The 16,418-nt window shown below is 40.3% G+C and overlaps 1 pseudogene; it reads right to left on the bottom strand.

Annotated features, from left to right (window-relative positions):
• Positions 1 to 16,418, bottom strand: part of LOC138958661 (guanylate cyclase 32E-like) — a 49,903-nt pseudogene that overhangs the window by 16,729 nt on the left and 16,756 nt on the right.

Below are 16,418 nucleotides of genomic sequence, written 5' to 3'. Positions count from 1 at the left end.
CTCCTTAAAATTCGAAAGGACTCAAGATGGCGTTAGGTAGCAAGATATCTAATTGGATAGCACTATGTAAAGAGAGAACTCTTATTCCGAAAAAAACACCCGCTTTTTGTGTAATTATTTGTTTTGTCTTTGTTTTGCTCAAATGTCATTAAGAAAGAGTGTGTCCTATGAAAATATATGATTAGCCGGCGTCTGTAGAATCTGGTTTCTTGTACATACATCATAAAAAGGATCTATTTTTGTTTTACACACCTTTGCTCGGCCTGCAGAGTAACCCGTCATAGCCACACACCGGCATGTCGAGAGGGACGATATCGTAAACACTGATGTCCTCTAGGAAAGTCTGCGAAATAAAAACCGAGACACAATGTGATTACATTGGTCGCATTAAGCAAGCATTTTTGGAATTTTACCGGCAACAGCGTGAAAATATCGAAAATGAAATCTCCATCCTGTATACGCTTCCTAAAGATTCCAACTGTATATTACGAACAATAAAGATAACGAATCTTGATATTTTTTGAAAGCCCGAAAAGCATATATGGTTTCAGGAGACTTTTGAGTAAAGCTACAGGGGAGGCAACTCCACTTTTAATTTTTGTTTGCGTGTCTTTATGAGGAAAACAATAATGTTCTACGCGGCCTCTGTTTGTTTATTTGTTTGCTTGCTTGTCTTAGGGTATTACTATATACTTATTGAGAGGGTCTCTGAGTGTTTACAGTGTTGGTGTTTGTATGTTAGTTTGTTAGTTTGATTTGTTTCTTTGTTTCTTTGTTTCTTCCTTTCTTTCTTTCTTTCCTTCCTTCCTTCCTTCCTTCCTTCCTTCCTCCCTCCCTCCCTTCTTTCCTTCTTTCTTTCTTATTTTTTGTTTTTTGTTTGTCATATGATCAAGCATACAACTTAACAAATGTTATGCTCGTTTGGGTTTTTGTTTGTGATACGATTTGGAAAATAACTCACCAAGTTTTGTCTGTCGTGAAGATCTCTAAAGAAGCGTCCAACAGGTTTCAGGCCATAGTCGTACTTGTTGTTGTCAGGCTGAAGAGCCAGCACTGTGTAGTTGGTCTCCGCATCGCCCTTCATGTCAATGTAGGCCTCATGGCCGAGAATGCCTGTAACCAGCAAGAAGATTAACATCCAGCAGGGCTCCCCACGGATGTCCCTCCTAGAGGGTCCCGGGACCCCCACTTTCAAATTTTAGAGGGTCCATTGACTCCCACTGCAAAATTTTAGAAGGTCCCAAGGGTCCAAAAGCCGAAAAGTCTCGGTGTAGTTATAAAACATTGTGGTCACGCATAGTGTACTGTGTACAAAAGCAGACGATTGCAGGTGGAGATGGTATCTATGGTACGCACGATAAAGGAAATTCAGTGCGTCCCAGGACCCGCTCTTTTAAAGTCTAGTGCGTCCAGGGACCCCCTCCATAAAATTCTAGTACGTGTTTTCGGCTTCTAGTGCGTATATGACGCAGGGACGCGCGCTATGGGGAGCCCTGATCCAGATTATGATAACAATGGTTAAACACGTTCCACAATTGCGCGTTTATCTGTAGACATTCAGACGAAAGAGAGACTTAAAAAAAAAGTGACATAGGAGGATGGGAAAACACAACAACGGTCCAAGACAAACATCATCGTTTTAATGTTTTGTTCTGTCTTAATTTTATTTTTGTACACAAATACTCAGGTGCACAGACTGACCGTCACAAAGGTAGATTCACGCAAACCCACTTACGCAACCAATGCACGCACACACTTCCTTTGGTGTCACGAACATAGGCGGGCAGAATGATACAGTGTACAACTCGCACGCACACGCACACACACACACACACACACACACACACACACACACACACACACACACACACACACACACACACACACACACACACACACACAAATGAAAATAATTCAAACAACTATGAGGCTCATCAGAGAACACTTACTTCTGAAGGTTCTATCCCGTATTCTGGCAAAAATAGCTGAACCATCTCTTGGACTGCCACCTCCGGCAAGAACCTCGTGCAGAGCGCGCGCATAGATCATCACAGCGTCGTACAGGTATGAGGCAAAAATTGAAATCTGAAGAAAAAAAAAGGTACTGTGCAACATTTCAGAGCTTGACCCCAATTCACAGATACTTGAAAGACCATTCACAATTTATAAACTTTTCTCTGGAATGTGAAAGTAAGTACGTTTGTTTTATATTTTAATCGTGCATCACTAACAGGTGCCAGCCCTAAACCACCGGCACCTCCAAGCTGTCCGGTATTTTACGTGGAACAAAAACATCCTTCCTCTTGGGCGCAATCCTAAAGTCTACCGCCTGGCTGTTTTCTGTCCAGAATGGACTTTTTGTGTATTAATTGATTTCCTAACTGAAGCCTGTTTTGATCTACAATGTCAACTAAGCAAAACCAACACCAGTTACTCCTGCACGGCACAAGCAACAGCCCGCGTGGAGATATTGGGCACATCTTTCTTCTGCTCCTTCTGCGTTCAAGGACTGCAACTCCCACGTACACTCGTGTTTTGCTCGCACACGTGGGTTTTTCTGTTTGTGACCGTTTTTCGCTCTTTTTAGCTATAGGCAGCCATACTCTGTTTTCGGGGGTTGCGTGGTGGGTATTTTTGTGTTTCTATAACCCAACGATTTCTAACATGGATTATACGAGGTTTTTTATGCGCATTTGGTCTCACGTTTGCGTGGACACACGAAGGGGGTCAAGATACTTACAGTTCTGCACATAAGTTGACCTCGGAGATGGAAAACATCTGCACCCTTAACCCTCAACTTAACCCTTACCCCGGGATTCTAACCCCAAACCTTCCACGCGGAAGGCCGACGTCCTTTCCACTAAGCCAATGCGCCCGTCGGGCACATGTCCACGTGAAAGCTACTCTTATGCCACACAAAAGCCTGGACGGATCAGTGGTGATTTAGATGATGGGTTACATCGGAAAGAAGGTAGCTTTAATGGAACCCTGCATATTTTCTAAATTATTCTAAAGTACATTGCCAGTACGTATCGCACGAGCACCATACTTACATAGACTTTGATGCCGAGAAAGATTTCGAGGTCATTCCTGGGGATGTTGAAAGGGGGCAGGTAGAGCCTGTCCCTGATGTCATCCTCCCAGCGCGTGTAGTTGGGGCTGGACCTGGGTACTGTCATCAGCATCAGCACGGAGCGGTAGGAGGACACAGAGAAGTTGGTCCTGCTAATGTCATGATCGCCCACTGAAATATCATCCGTATGATATATACATATATTGCTATTTCATATGTTACGTGAATTTCCATTGGTCAATTGGGCAAAACTGAGCTCAGTGCAAAAGTGATATCGACGACATTTCCGTCGATATCAAAACTTTTGTAATTTCTTTACAGTAAATACAAAATGTCCAGAGAATTAGCAATTATATCTAACATTGACTGACTGTGTGATGATATCTTCTGCTATTGGTCTGTTTCGACAGTGATATCAAAATCTCGACCTCCGGTCTCGATTTTGATATCACTGTCTCATCCATTTGCCATCCAAATAAAACACGTATCAGATTTTTGATACGTGTTTTAAAACAACTAAGGACACACAGTTAAGATGGTTCCATTTATGTTATATGAAGTCTTTTATCGCGCGCGTATCTCCAGACTCGGACTCAAGGCGCAGGGATCTATTTATGCCGTGTGAGATGGATTTTTGTACACAATACATCACGCATTCACATCGACCAGCAGATCGCACCTATTTCGGCGCATATCCTATTTTTCACGGCCTATTAGGCCCTATTCCAAGTCACACGGGTATTTTGGTGGACATTTTTTATCTATGCCTATACAATTTTGCCAGAAAAGACCCTTTTGTCAATCGTAGGATCTTTAACGTGCACACCCCAATGTAGTTAAGCAGCCATACGCCGCTTTCGAGGGATGGCATAGTCATACAAAAATAAAGGCAGAGTTACCGTGGAACATGTACTCAGCGGCCTTGGTGTAGTCATAAGCCTCGTCGTCCTTGATGCCGATGACCACGTACTCGCCACTGTCCGTCAGGCCCATCTCCTGCATGAAGTTGACGAAGTCGATGAACATGTCCGTCAGTGAGTAAAGGACGTAAACTGCAACGAAAACAGAAATGTTCATTTTCTTATTTTCATTTTATTTATTGTTTTATATATTTATTTATTAAATCATGTAAATTATTGATTTTAATTGATTTGATAGACTTAATTAACGTGATGTGGTGATAGGAAAAGAAACCTTACGTTTCATTCAAAACAAATGCTTCATGTTGTGACAAAACTCTGTCTTTCTCTGTCTCTGTCTCTCTCTGTCTCTCTCTGACTCTGTCTATCTATCTGTCTGTCTGTCTGTCTGTCTGTCTGTCTGTTTGTTTGTCTGTCTGTCTCTCTCTCTCTCTCTCTCTCTCTCTCTCTCTCTCTCTCTCAGTCTCTCTTTCCAGGGACCTATATTCTAATATAGGTCTATGCTCTCTCTCTCTCTGTGTCTCTCTGTCTCTCTGTCTCTGTCTCTGTCTCTGTCTCTGTCTCTCTCTCTCTCTCTCTCTCTCTCTCTCTCTCTCTCTCTCTCTCTCAGTCTCCCCATTTTATTGTAGTAGTGAAGGGAACAAGCTTTACTAAACGAGTTGGGAGAGGGAGCTGGGGGTCGAAGAATGCGGGTAGAAAAAAAGGGCGTGTGAGTTACTGCCATTCAAAATTTTGAAAACAAAATAATCAAACAAACTATCAACAAACAAGCTAAAAAAAACCACTTAAAAAACACGAACAAAGAGACAGACAAGCATACAGCCGGCAGTTCTTACGGATGGTCTGCAAATGTAACGTGCTGAGATGCCGTTCTTCCAAGTGAACCTCCAAAACAATGAGAATTGTGTCACAGGCCGTGTTATCTGTTAATAGTTCTAGGTCAATACTAAAATAAACGACAGCGTAAGGCACAAAAGAAGCGATAGGTTTCCAGGTCAAAAGTTATGTCGCAGCACAAGCGCAGAGAAGCGTAGTATATCTGGGTCAGTCTGCCCCGTGTATATGCACGACCAATCCGAAATCGTACTCTTCCTGCCTGTGCTGGGAGGAGGGGGAGGGGGGGACATTAAAAGCCCACTTTAACTTCCTCCAGACCCACGCTTCAAAGGGAAAGTAGGCGGCCAGTCACTTTAGCGACAAAGCCTCAAAAGAAAGAGTTTCAGCAGAACGTCAATTGAAAAGAAAATAAAGAGCTTCTATCTGCAGTGGACATCGGTATCGTATCACAATAGGAAGGTTTCCGCCAGTTATCTCTCTGAGGTTTTGGGTGCTTAGAGAGTACTGTGCCCCTTGCGGGGGCATAAAACATCGAGGTCACAAGCAGGGTCAAGGGGAAGGTCGGCTGGGCGGACAGGAGTATGACGGCTTACTAGTGCCAAAACCTGGTGTTACCCATTATCACGTGATAATTACTCATTAACACTGTCAGTTACTGTTTTCATCTGTTAGTTACTAATTTTCACGGGAAAATGACTAATTTTTGGTTTTGGCACTAGCAATCCGTCAGGAAATGAACCAAAACTAAAAATCAGTAATTAACAGGTCAAAGTTAGTAATTTTTCTGGAAAAATTAGTAATTTTCCCGGGAAAATTAGTAATTAACACGTGAAAATGGTAATTACAATTATGAGGTTTTGGCACTAGTAAGCCGTCATACAGGAGACTACAATAGGAAGGTTTCCGCCAGTTATCTCTCTTTGAGGTTTTGGGTGCTAAGAGAGTACCGTGCCCCTTGCGGGGGCATAAAACATCGAGGTCACAAGCAGGGTCAAGGGGAAGGTCGCTGGGCGGACAGGAGAGTGAACGTACATGAGTTATATATCGGGAGAGAAACGGATGCCTTATCGTGCGTGTCCATCTGTTCGATACGCTCGAGGGGCCCGCGTTGTACCCCCGTGAGGACAACTAAGCAACCGTGACGTTAGTCACTGATCAGGCGTCCTTTGTTCTTTTTACATTTAGTCAAGTTTTGACTAAATGTTTTAACATAGAGGGGGAATCGAGACGAGGGTCGTGGTGTATGTGTGTGTGTGTGTGTGTGTGTGTGTGTGTGTGTGTGTGTGTGTGTGTGTGTGTGTGTGTGTGTGTGTGTGTGTGTGTGTGTGTGTGTGTGTGTGTAGAGCGATTCAGAGTAAACTACTGGACCGATCTTTATGAAATTTTACATGAGAGTTTCTGGGTATGATATCCCCAGATATTTTTTTCATTTTTTCGATAAATGTCTTTGATGACGTCATATCCGGCTTTTTGTAAAAGTTGAGACGGCACTGTCACACCCTCATTTTTCAATCAAATTGATTGAAATTTTGGCCAAGCAATCTTCGACAAAGGCCGGACTTTGGTATTGCATTTCAGCTTGGAGGCTTACAAATTAATGAATGAATTTGGTCATTAAAAATCTAAAAATTGTAATTAAAATTGTTTTTATATAAAATGATCCAAAATTATGTTCATCTTATTCTTCATCATTTTCTGATTCCAAAAACATAATATTATAATTATGTTATATTCGGATTAAAAACAAGCTCTGAAAATTAAAAATATAAAAATTATGATTAAAATAAATTTCCGAATTTTAGATAACGACGAAGAAGAAGAAGAAAACAATTTCATCTTATTCCTTGTCGGTTCCTGATTCCAAAAACATATATAGATATGATATGTTTGGATTAAAAACACGCTCAGGAAGTTAAAACGAAGAGAGGTACAGAATAGCGTTCTATCCCGCTCAGCTCGACCATTACCGCACTATTCTGGCTTGTCGATTTCACTGCCTTTGCCACGAGCGGTAGACTGACGAAACTACGAGTATGTGGTCTTGGTGAAAAAATGCAGTGCGTTCAGTTATATTCTGTGAGTTCGACAGCTTGACTAAGTGTAGTAGTTTCGCCTTACGCAACTTGTTTTGTAATGCGCGAGATGCAACAGTTGGTTTAATTTGGACCTCACAAGTTTTGCAGTAGTTACAACAAGCCCTCTTGGTTACAGTCACGCCAAGGCGTTTGACAAAAAGCATGCCCAAAAACTTTGGCTGCTTAAACAATGTTTGTGGTCAACACTATGAAAACAAAAATTGCAGAAAAGCCATGCCCCATAATTAAGCAGCTTAAAATACTCTTTTGGTAAGTACTTTATAAGCACAAAAGGTGGGAGCTGAATTTTCTCCCAGAAAGTGTATTTCCTGCATATGTTCTCATACAGTCTACAAATCATTTCAACATATGAAGACTCACGAAGACAGGGCTAAGCTTTCGGAGAATGTGGACAGCGTGTTTATCTTTGGAAATGGTGTGGAATGGAGGGGGCGGGGGGAGGGAGTAGTGCACTACATTAAAAAAAATAAACAAACGTGTTAAAGAATTTTTTTAAATTAAAAAATAAAACAGACGGACCATATACAGACATACAGAGACATGCAGGCAGAAGCTTTTCTCCCAGCGAACCACTCATTCTCAATCTCAAAGACAAGAAAACATTAGCATTACAGTCAACAGACATCATAATATATTCTCCTTTAAACTTCACCTCTCGTTCTGAGGTAAGTATCCAGCACCACCTTCCTCAGCCTATCCCGGTCGTTGAGGCTGACGTAGGAAGGGGCGTCGAAGAACGAAATGTTGACAAAGTCGTTGACGGTGATGTTGTGGATCTCGGCCAGCCTCTTCAGGTTCTCGCCGGCCGTGGCGAAGAGGGCGGTATCCTCGACAACAATGGTGAACCGCTTCCAGCCGTAGAACTTCATCAGAGCGATCAGGGACTTTGCGGACTGGGAGCTGGGGGGCTGCGTCCTGGCGAAGGTCGGGAACCTCGTCTTGTCGGACACTGCGGGGTCGTCACATTTCTGTTTGAAGAAGAAAAATAATACACCAACGTTTAGCAAAAGATATAGCGAATGGGAAAAAGACATTCTCAGATATTGCACATAGAATAACTCCGGACAAAAACTTTGTCGAGTTTGTATGGATTGTGAAAGAGTGAATACTCTTGCTTTTAGTGGAGCAAACTTTCCATACGTGCTCCTTGTGTTTCAGACACACCCCTTACTAGTGACTGGCCGAAAATGTTGAAATAAAAGTTTTATTTCAATAAAAGCAACAATATTCACTCTTTCAAAATCCATACAAACGTTAAACCCGACAGAGTTATTTCCGAACATCATCAAGTGCTAGTCTTTCGGATGAGACGAAAAACCGAGCTCCCTTCGTGTACACTACATTGGGGTGTGCACGTTAAAGATCCCACGATTGACAAAAGGGTCTTTCCTGGCAAAATTGTATGTGCATGGATAAAAATGTCCACCAAAATACCCGTGTGACTTGGAATAATAGGCCGTGAAAAGTAGGATATGCGCCGAAATGGCTGCGATCTGCTGGCCGATGTGAATGCGTGATGTATTGTGTAAAAAAAATTCCATCTCACACGGCATAACTAAATCCCTGCGCCTTGAATATGTGCGCGATATAAATTGCATAAAATAAAAATAAAAAAATAAAAAAATAAATCCCTGCGCTTAGAACTGTACCCACGGAATACGCGCGATATAAGCCTCATATTGATTGATTGATTGATTTGCGTTTGCATTCTGAAGAAAATGGAGAAGAGAACCACACCTACAATTGCTCATTGGGAGTTGGAACAACATACGTGGAATTAACATTCACTAAATCATTCTTGATTTTGGAACATCAAAAGGCAATATAACTTACTGATTTAGTAATTATCTATTCTATCTATTCTATTCATTTCCTGGTTGGTAGCAACGTTTAAATCCACAATAAAACAATAAAGTGTTATTTTGACCGGAGTAAACACGAGATCCATTGTAACAGAACAAAACAGAGGAGGGGGGAGGGGGGGGTAGGGAGGGAGGGGATTGTTAACTAACTCCGGTTGTGCATTTTTTCAGTGACGTATCGTGATCTGCTTATAAGTGAATCAGAAAAACTACAAAACATATTTCGTCCTTTGTTTGAACGAACGAGCGAACGAAACCCTTATTCACAAATTACAATCTGCTAAAGCTATAAATCTTATCTGTCATTGCCCCCTTCTTTTTTTTGCTCCAATGTGTGCTAAAATTTCAAATTTCTGACGTCAATTTTGCAGCCACGGGGCTAATAGAGTCATCAATTTCCACAGCATAAAACCATCCCTTTTTATCATGCAGAAGATCAAGTTGATGCTGAATTTACAAACAGGTCCAAAAGCTGACTTTCGCCAGCGGCAAGTGATTGATAATCATACCACTTTTTTTCTCGGTAAAATATTCCTTGCACGTCCTTGTATATATTCTCGATATCGCAACGCATCGGTCCCAACGATACAGCATACACACGTCGAATCGGGGATTAGGTTTTGTCTGGTTTGTTTCAAAGACACTCGTTATCAATTTTGTGTGGAGGAGGAAAATACTAAGAAAAAGGTAAAAACAATTTACAGATTAAGGTTCACAAATTACTAATTCGATAAACAAAAACATAAATCAATAAACCAATACATCAATAAACCAATACGTCAATAAATGAATGAAGAAATGAATGAATGAATAAATGAATAAATGAATGAATGAATGAATGAAAGAATGAATAAATAAATAAACAAATAAACAAAAGAATAAACAAATAGACAAATAGACAAACAGACAAATAAATAAATGAATAAACATATAAATAGATCAATCATCAGAAAGGTAGAAAGATAGGCAGGCAGGCAATGTCACAAACAAACACGTCGACGACTACACAAAAAGAGAGACAAATAAATGAAAACCGAAAGGATACTGTTTCAACAACAAGACCAACAACTACAAAGAGACAAACAACAGCAGCAGCAGCAACAACAACAACAACAACAACAACAACAATAACAAGAACAACAACAACAACAACACACACAACACCCAACAAAAACAAACAAACACGTGGAAGTATGCACACGCCATCAGCCGAATCTTTTCAGCACATAATAATCCAAAAGTGTGTTAAATTGCGACTTAGACCGGGTTTTCCCAAACGTTGTCACATAATTGGTGTGACCTTGACTATATCCTACACCCAGTTCTCCCCCGCTTCAGGTCCATGATGTCCAGCTGCGGATGTAAGCAATCAAGTCGGCCAATTAGCAGTCACCGTCTCTCCCCTCGGAATATTGAGAACTGATATTAATGATCTCCGGTGCGGAAACGGGTTGATGGAAAGGTTGCCTTCAAATGGCCATTCCTGTACCCTGAAAGTGTTTCCTAACGCCCGGGCTTTGCTTGTAATCTATCTGTTTACTTCATCTAATGTTTCCAAAGTACTATACTATAAGGGGAATTTTCCGTTTTGAAGGTCTGCCGTTATGCGTCTTTTTCGTTATATTAGAGCAACTTATGGAGGATACCTGCAAATAATGTCCAGAATATGATAGGAAGGGGGCGGAGAAAGAGGATTTAGATGATAAAAACAAGGGTGACGCCGAAAACGAGAACGACTATGACGGATATGACAGTGACGCGGCACTTCATATGCAATCTGCACAACATTTGTGACAGCAATGGTATGTTATCTTTGAAATCAGCTTGAGGTGAGGGATGGGGGAGTAACACACACACACAGGCAGAGGCACGTACTCACGCACGCACACACACACACACACACACACACACACACACACACACACACACACACACACACACACACACACACACACACACGCACACACACACACACACACACACACACACATATTTGGTGTCATATGTAAGGGTTCATCACGTTGCTTGAAATCACAAGGCGTGATAAAAAGCATAGATATTTTACAGATTTAAATTCATACCAGGCGTTTCTAATCCAGCGTTAAATCCACCGCACACATTATTTTCTCTGCTTCTTTTTCATAGCCCTTATCAGGGGCGGATTAGGGGAGGGGGGTGTTACAGGGGTTCCGGACCCCCCCCCCCCCCCTCCCCCTTCTGGCTTAACTGCTCCGCCACTGCTTATGTTAATATGCCTACACTTGGGTGCACTTCGTTGAACACGAGTGTGTATCGGATATGTTCTCTTCGCACTCGCTGGCAGACTTTATGGCCCCTATTTTGCATTCCCCAGTCTCTTGTAATGTCTATTACGCATGCACGCTTTATGTAGTGCGACCGTAATGTCCCCACTGCGTAGGGACCACAAAAGTATTTATCTTATTTTTGGCGTGTGGAAGTTTTGTGTTGATAGCCTCCGTAGGCTTTTTGCTTCTTTTTACTATAATAATACGAGAATTTATAACGCGCACATATCTCACCACAAGGCGACTCAAGGCGTGAACAGCTGCAGTTATGTGTCGTTTTATGATAATTAAGTTCATGTGGGGGTCTTTTGTGTTAAACGCTTTAAATTATACAGTTTATAAATACAGTTTTTACCAACTGTCTTCATTTCACAAGACCATGAACGACTGCGGTTAAGTGTCCTGTATGATACGTGTATGAGAAATTCTTGTTTGTAAACAATTCAAGGTGTACACGCAGTTAACGGCGTTTGACAAAAATATGAAGTTATGCGTCGTTGTATGATACTCCTTTTGTTCGTGGGCATTTGCTGTGTGTTCATTATTCATTATTATTATGCAGTTAATTCACACACGACTCACAATCATATGAACGAAAGAAAGTATGCGTCTTTGAAGGAAATGTTTAAATTTAGTTCATGTTTATTTACTGCATTGTATTAAGATAATCAAGCTTTGCAGTTTTATAATAGAAAACTACGATTTGGTTATCTGTTATTTTACATGAATTCATTTGACGTAAAAGTCCTCCTATGCTAATATTAATTTTAAAAGTATGAAATCACAGGGAAAATTGTATTTTGTGATCCACGTCTAATGTGCTGTTAAATTTGTCTTACCACAGACTTAAGGTACTGCTTACATTCTTATGCAATTACCGAAATGGACTAAAATCTTTTTGAAAAAAACCTCCATCATCTAATTGTCAACACTTTGACAATAAAAAACAAAACATGTAATTTAAAAACCAGAGTTGCAATATGTATTTTGTGTGTGTGTCTATGTCAGAACTTTAGATCTGTGAATCAAGGCGCTGTGTGACTAGACGAATTCCGGATTATGGCATGTGGTAGAGTTGTCTTTCTTGAAGGGGAGGCAAGCTGACTAGCTATAGCTCAGCGGAAATTATCAGTGGAGACACACCATTGGCACTCCAGTGAACACTGATCTCCGATGTACAAGCTTTTGACCGAAAAAGGCCGTGTAATTCTGTGTCCGCGCTGTAGCGTGCCTTTTTCTTTTAAAAATATGCAGTTCGGAGCTCGTTGTTCTCTGTGATGTCATGACGAGTCTCCACTGGTTATTCCCACTGAGCTGTATATATATATACATTTTTAGTAAGCTTGCGGCGCCTCACCTTCAATGCCCCCCCCCCCCACCCTCTAACTGCCCACACGCACATATGAACACATGCACATTTACACGCAGGCACGCACAGAAGAAAGGGTGGAAGGAAGGAAAGAAGGAAGGAAGAAAGGAAGGAAGAAAGGAATGAAAAAAGGAAGGAGGGAAAGAAGGAAGGAAAGAAGGAAGGAAGGAAGAAAGGAAGGAAAAAAGGAAGGAAGAAAGGAAGGCATCAAGAAATCTAACAAACAAACAAACAAACCGCTCCCCCTCACCTCACCGCTGTATTTTGTTGGGTGCCTGAAACAACAGAAAGACGTACGCCCCCGTGTCAAATAAAATATGACCCTCCTAAACGCAAGCGAAAAATCAAGTTTGTTTCCCACATAAATCCAGAATACAGTCCAGGCTTTGATGACTACAAGGAATTATGTATTTTCCCATCCCTTTACTGTTTCAGGAGATAATAACCTTTACTTAGCTACTGTACCGAGTTTCCGAATGACAAGGGGAGTCAGTTAGTCAACATATCTGGAGAATGATATGTCTTGTCAAAACTAGCACTGTTTGTATACTGGCATCAGCTTTATTCTGGTAACCGCCCTGATATGGCCCTTCGTGGTCGGCTGGGCGTTAAGCAAACAAACAACAAACAACATTTATTCTGGTATATGAGGGCTTGCAAACGGAGTGAAATCATTCCGCTATCTAAATTAACATTAGAAAATACACCAACAAGCAAACACACAAACCAAAAACACATTCAATCTCTTTTCTAATTTCTATAAACGGTATTTCTATCCTTCAATTTCAACTGCCCTAGAATATGTCCACAAACACACATCAGACCATCCTGACTGTTTTTATTAACCCGACCTGGTTGGGGTTTTCTTGAGAAGTTTACCACGCCTACAAGACGGCGAGAGTGTTGTTATGTGCGCATCAAAAGTACACATACCATTCGTTTCTCATCCCTTCCTGTTAGGTTAAGACTTAGGCGTTCCACGGTACGCGAGGCACAATACTATTTTATATACCTAGTTAAACACTTTGCATGTAGATATTGATTAGTTTCATGAATATAATTTCTCAACGATTTCCTGATCAAGCGAAAAATAATCAGGTGTACAAGCATTAAGTAGATTGTTTATTTCCATAATGATTATACACTTGTCTTTATCCGAAATGTATTTCTTGTATAATAATGATACCAAAAGATTTACATACAAAACATCATTTCGACACATGAAATAAACGATTATTTGTTTTACTTTGTACATATAATGAATCAGATTGCTTTTGAAATCAGGCGAATACATTCCATGCATCTGTCCAAATCGTCATACTGTCCTTAATCAAGAATATCCAGTAAATAATGAAGGCAAAAATAGTTAATCCAAAATCTGAACGTTGGCCAAAACACCTTGTAAATACAAGACACAAAAAACAGTAATGAAACATCTGAAAGCTGTCCAAAAACATCCAATAAATAAAAGACACAAAAATAATCAACCCACAATCTGAAAGTTGTCGGAAAACATGTCCAATAAATTAAAGACAACCGCCCTGATATGGCCCTTCGTGGTCGGCTGGGCGTTAAGCAAAAACAAAGAAGAAAAAAAAAGACATAAAAAAACGATCGATCCAAATCCTGAACGTTGTCTTAACTATTCAGTAAAGAAACCAAACAAAAAAATAAAAGAAATAAAAAAAACGATCGATCCAAATCCTGAACGTTGTCTTAACTATTCAGTAAACAAACCAAACAAAAAAAAAAAAGAATCAATCCGAAATCTGAACTGCAATGTTGTCCTTGGCCAAAGTCCAAAGACAAGGACCATAAAGACTGACCCCTCGGCGGGGTTTAACAGTGTTTCCGATCCCCTGTCCGCAGAGTTGTGGCTGTTTGGCTAAGCGGCTTGAATACAAAACTCCGGGAGGTTTCTTTTTGCTGCCCCTTTAAACCTCCTCGCTGCCTCTTAACGGCGCCCCTTTCTTCCCGGTCGTTATACAGGGACACAGTCCGCCTGAGCATTTGTTTTCTTTGGCAAAAACACTAGTTAGCTAGATAGTGCGGAATACGTCTTATGATTTCGTTGACATTTTGAAAATCTTCTGGTTTCGAGGAATTTCAATCCTATGCCATTTCCTTGTTAAACGGATATTGTCCGCCTGTAGAAGTCGTTGTTTTGGCCAAAAACACAAGTATGAAATTGCAGATTAAGTGGAATAATGACTCTGCAATGTTGAATGTCTTCTGATTTTGAGGGGCTTAATTGGATTAGGTTACATGCTAGTACCTTCTTAAAGAGATGTTGTCCACTTGCATAAAGAAGTCTTTCTTTTAACCAAAACGCTGGTACAATATTGCGCACAAAAGTCAAATAATCTTGATGTAATGCTGGACATTTCCCCCGATTTTGAGGCGTTTGAAATATACGCTATTTTCTTTAAAAGGGGGCATTGTTCGCCTGAAGAAGTCTTTCTTTCCGTAACAAATACGTTAAAAAAAGGAAAATTGGTAGAATATTACCGAATACGTCAATTGGTTCACGCTCCAACAGTCATTGGGTCTTATTGTTGTTACTTCCCATTCCGGTTTGGAGGAGTTTGAACCAGTAACCTTTTCTTTTGAAAGTGGTGAGAGAAAAACTCGGTACGGAACGACAGTTCTGCAATGAAACCAGTCTTGATTTTGAGCCGTCATTGTCTCTTGTTTATATAAAGAAACATTAATGAGTACGTCAACCTACTGGTCTTTATAGTAGACAGACATACACAATATTGTGAGGCAATTAACACAAAAATAAATGAAAAGACCTACGTCATTCCTTTCGTCATTTCTTTCGAGTTTGATCATCTTCATACCAGGGATCGAATTGGAAGTGTTTTTCTTGCTAGTGACGGCGAAGAGTACCGTGCCCTGCGCTGCACGCTTTTGGCAAAATAAATATCAAGTTCAGTTTGATCAAAATTATTGGACATTGGCACGTAATTGTACAGAAGAAAAACGATTAAGATTATGACAGTTGAAGATTTTGCTTAACGTGTATCCCACCAGTATTTTATTAAATAAAAAAAGAAAGGGGTTTTCTTTCACATGTCTCATAATTATTTGTATCCCTGTCTGCTTTAGAGACCAATTATACGTGGATGAACATGTGAATGTTCCGTTTTGTAACTAACCTTTCTTATTCTAGATTTTGGAACGTTTGCAGTCTATCTGTTTTGGATTTCGTGCTTTTCTTTACATTTAAAGCACTTTCCTCAAAATCATGTAGGTCGTAATTTTCTTAACTTTCAACGCTCTTTCCTCACAATCATGTAGGTCGTAATTTTCTTAACTTTCAACGCTCTTTCCTCAAAATCATGTAGGTCGTAATTTTCTTAACTTTCAACGCTCTTTCCTCAAAATCATGTAGGTCGTAATTTTCTTAACTTTCAACGCTCTTTCCTCACAATCATGTAGGTCGTAATTTTCTTAACTTTCAACGCTCTTTCCTCACAATCATGTAGGTCGTAATTTTCTTAACTTTCAACGCTCTTTCCTCACAATCATGTAGGTCGTAATTTTCTTAACTTTCAACGCTCTTTCCTCACAATCATGTAGGTCGTAATTTTCTTAACTTTCAAAGCTCTTTCCTCACAATCATGTAGGTCGTAATTTTCTTAACTTTCAACGCACTTTCCTCACAATCATGTAGGTCGTAATTTTCTTTACATTTAAAGCACTTTCCTCACAATCATGTAGGTCGTAATTTTCTTTACATTTAAAGCACTTTCCTCACAATCATGTAGGTCGTAATTTTCTTTACATTTAAAGCACTTTCCTCACAATCATGTAGGTCGTAATTTTCTTTACATTTAAAGTACTTTCCTCACAATCATGTAGGTCGTAATTTTCTTAACTTTCAACGCTCTTTCCTCACAATCATGTAGGTCGTAATTTTCTTAACTTTCAACGCACTTTCCTCACAATC

This window comes from Littorina saxatilis, linkage group LG2 (assembly GCF_037325665.1).
Source record: "Littorina saxatilis isolate snail1 linkage group LG2, US_GU_Lsax_2.0, whole genome shotgun sequence".
In the NCBI taxonomy this organism is placed as follows: domain Eukaryota; kingdom Metazoa; phylum Mollusca; class Gastropoda; order Littorinimorpha; family Littorinidae; genus Littorina; species Littorina saxatilis.
This window is presented reverse-complemented; position numbering and strand designations above follow the sequence as displayed.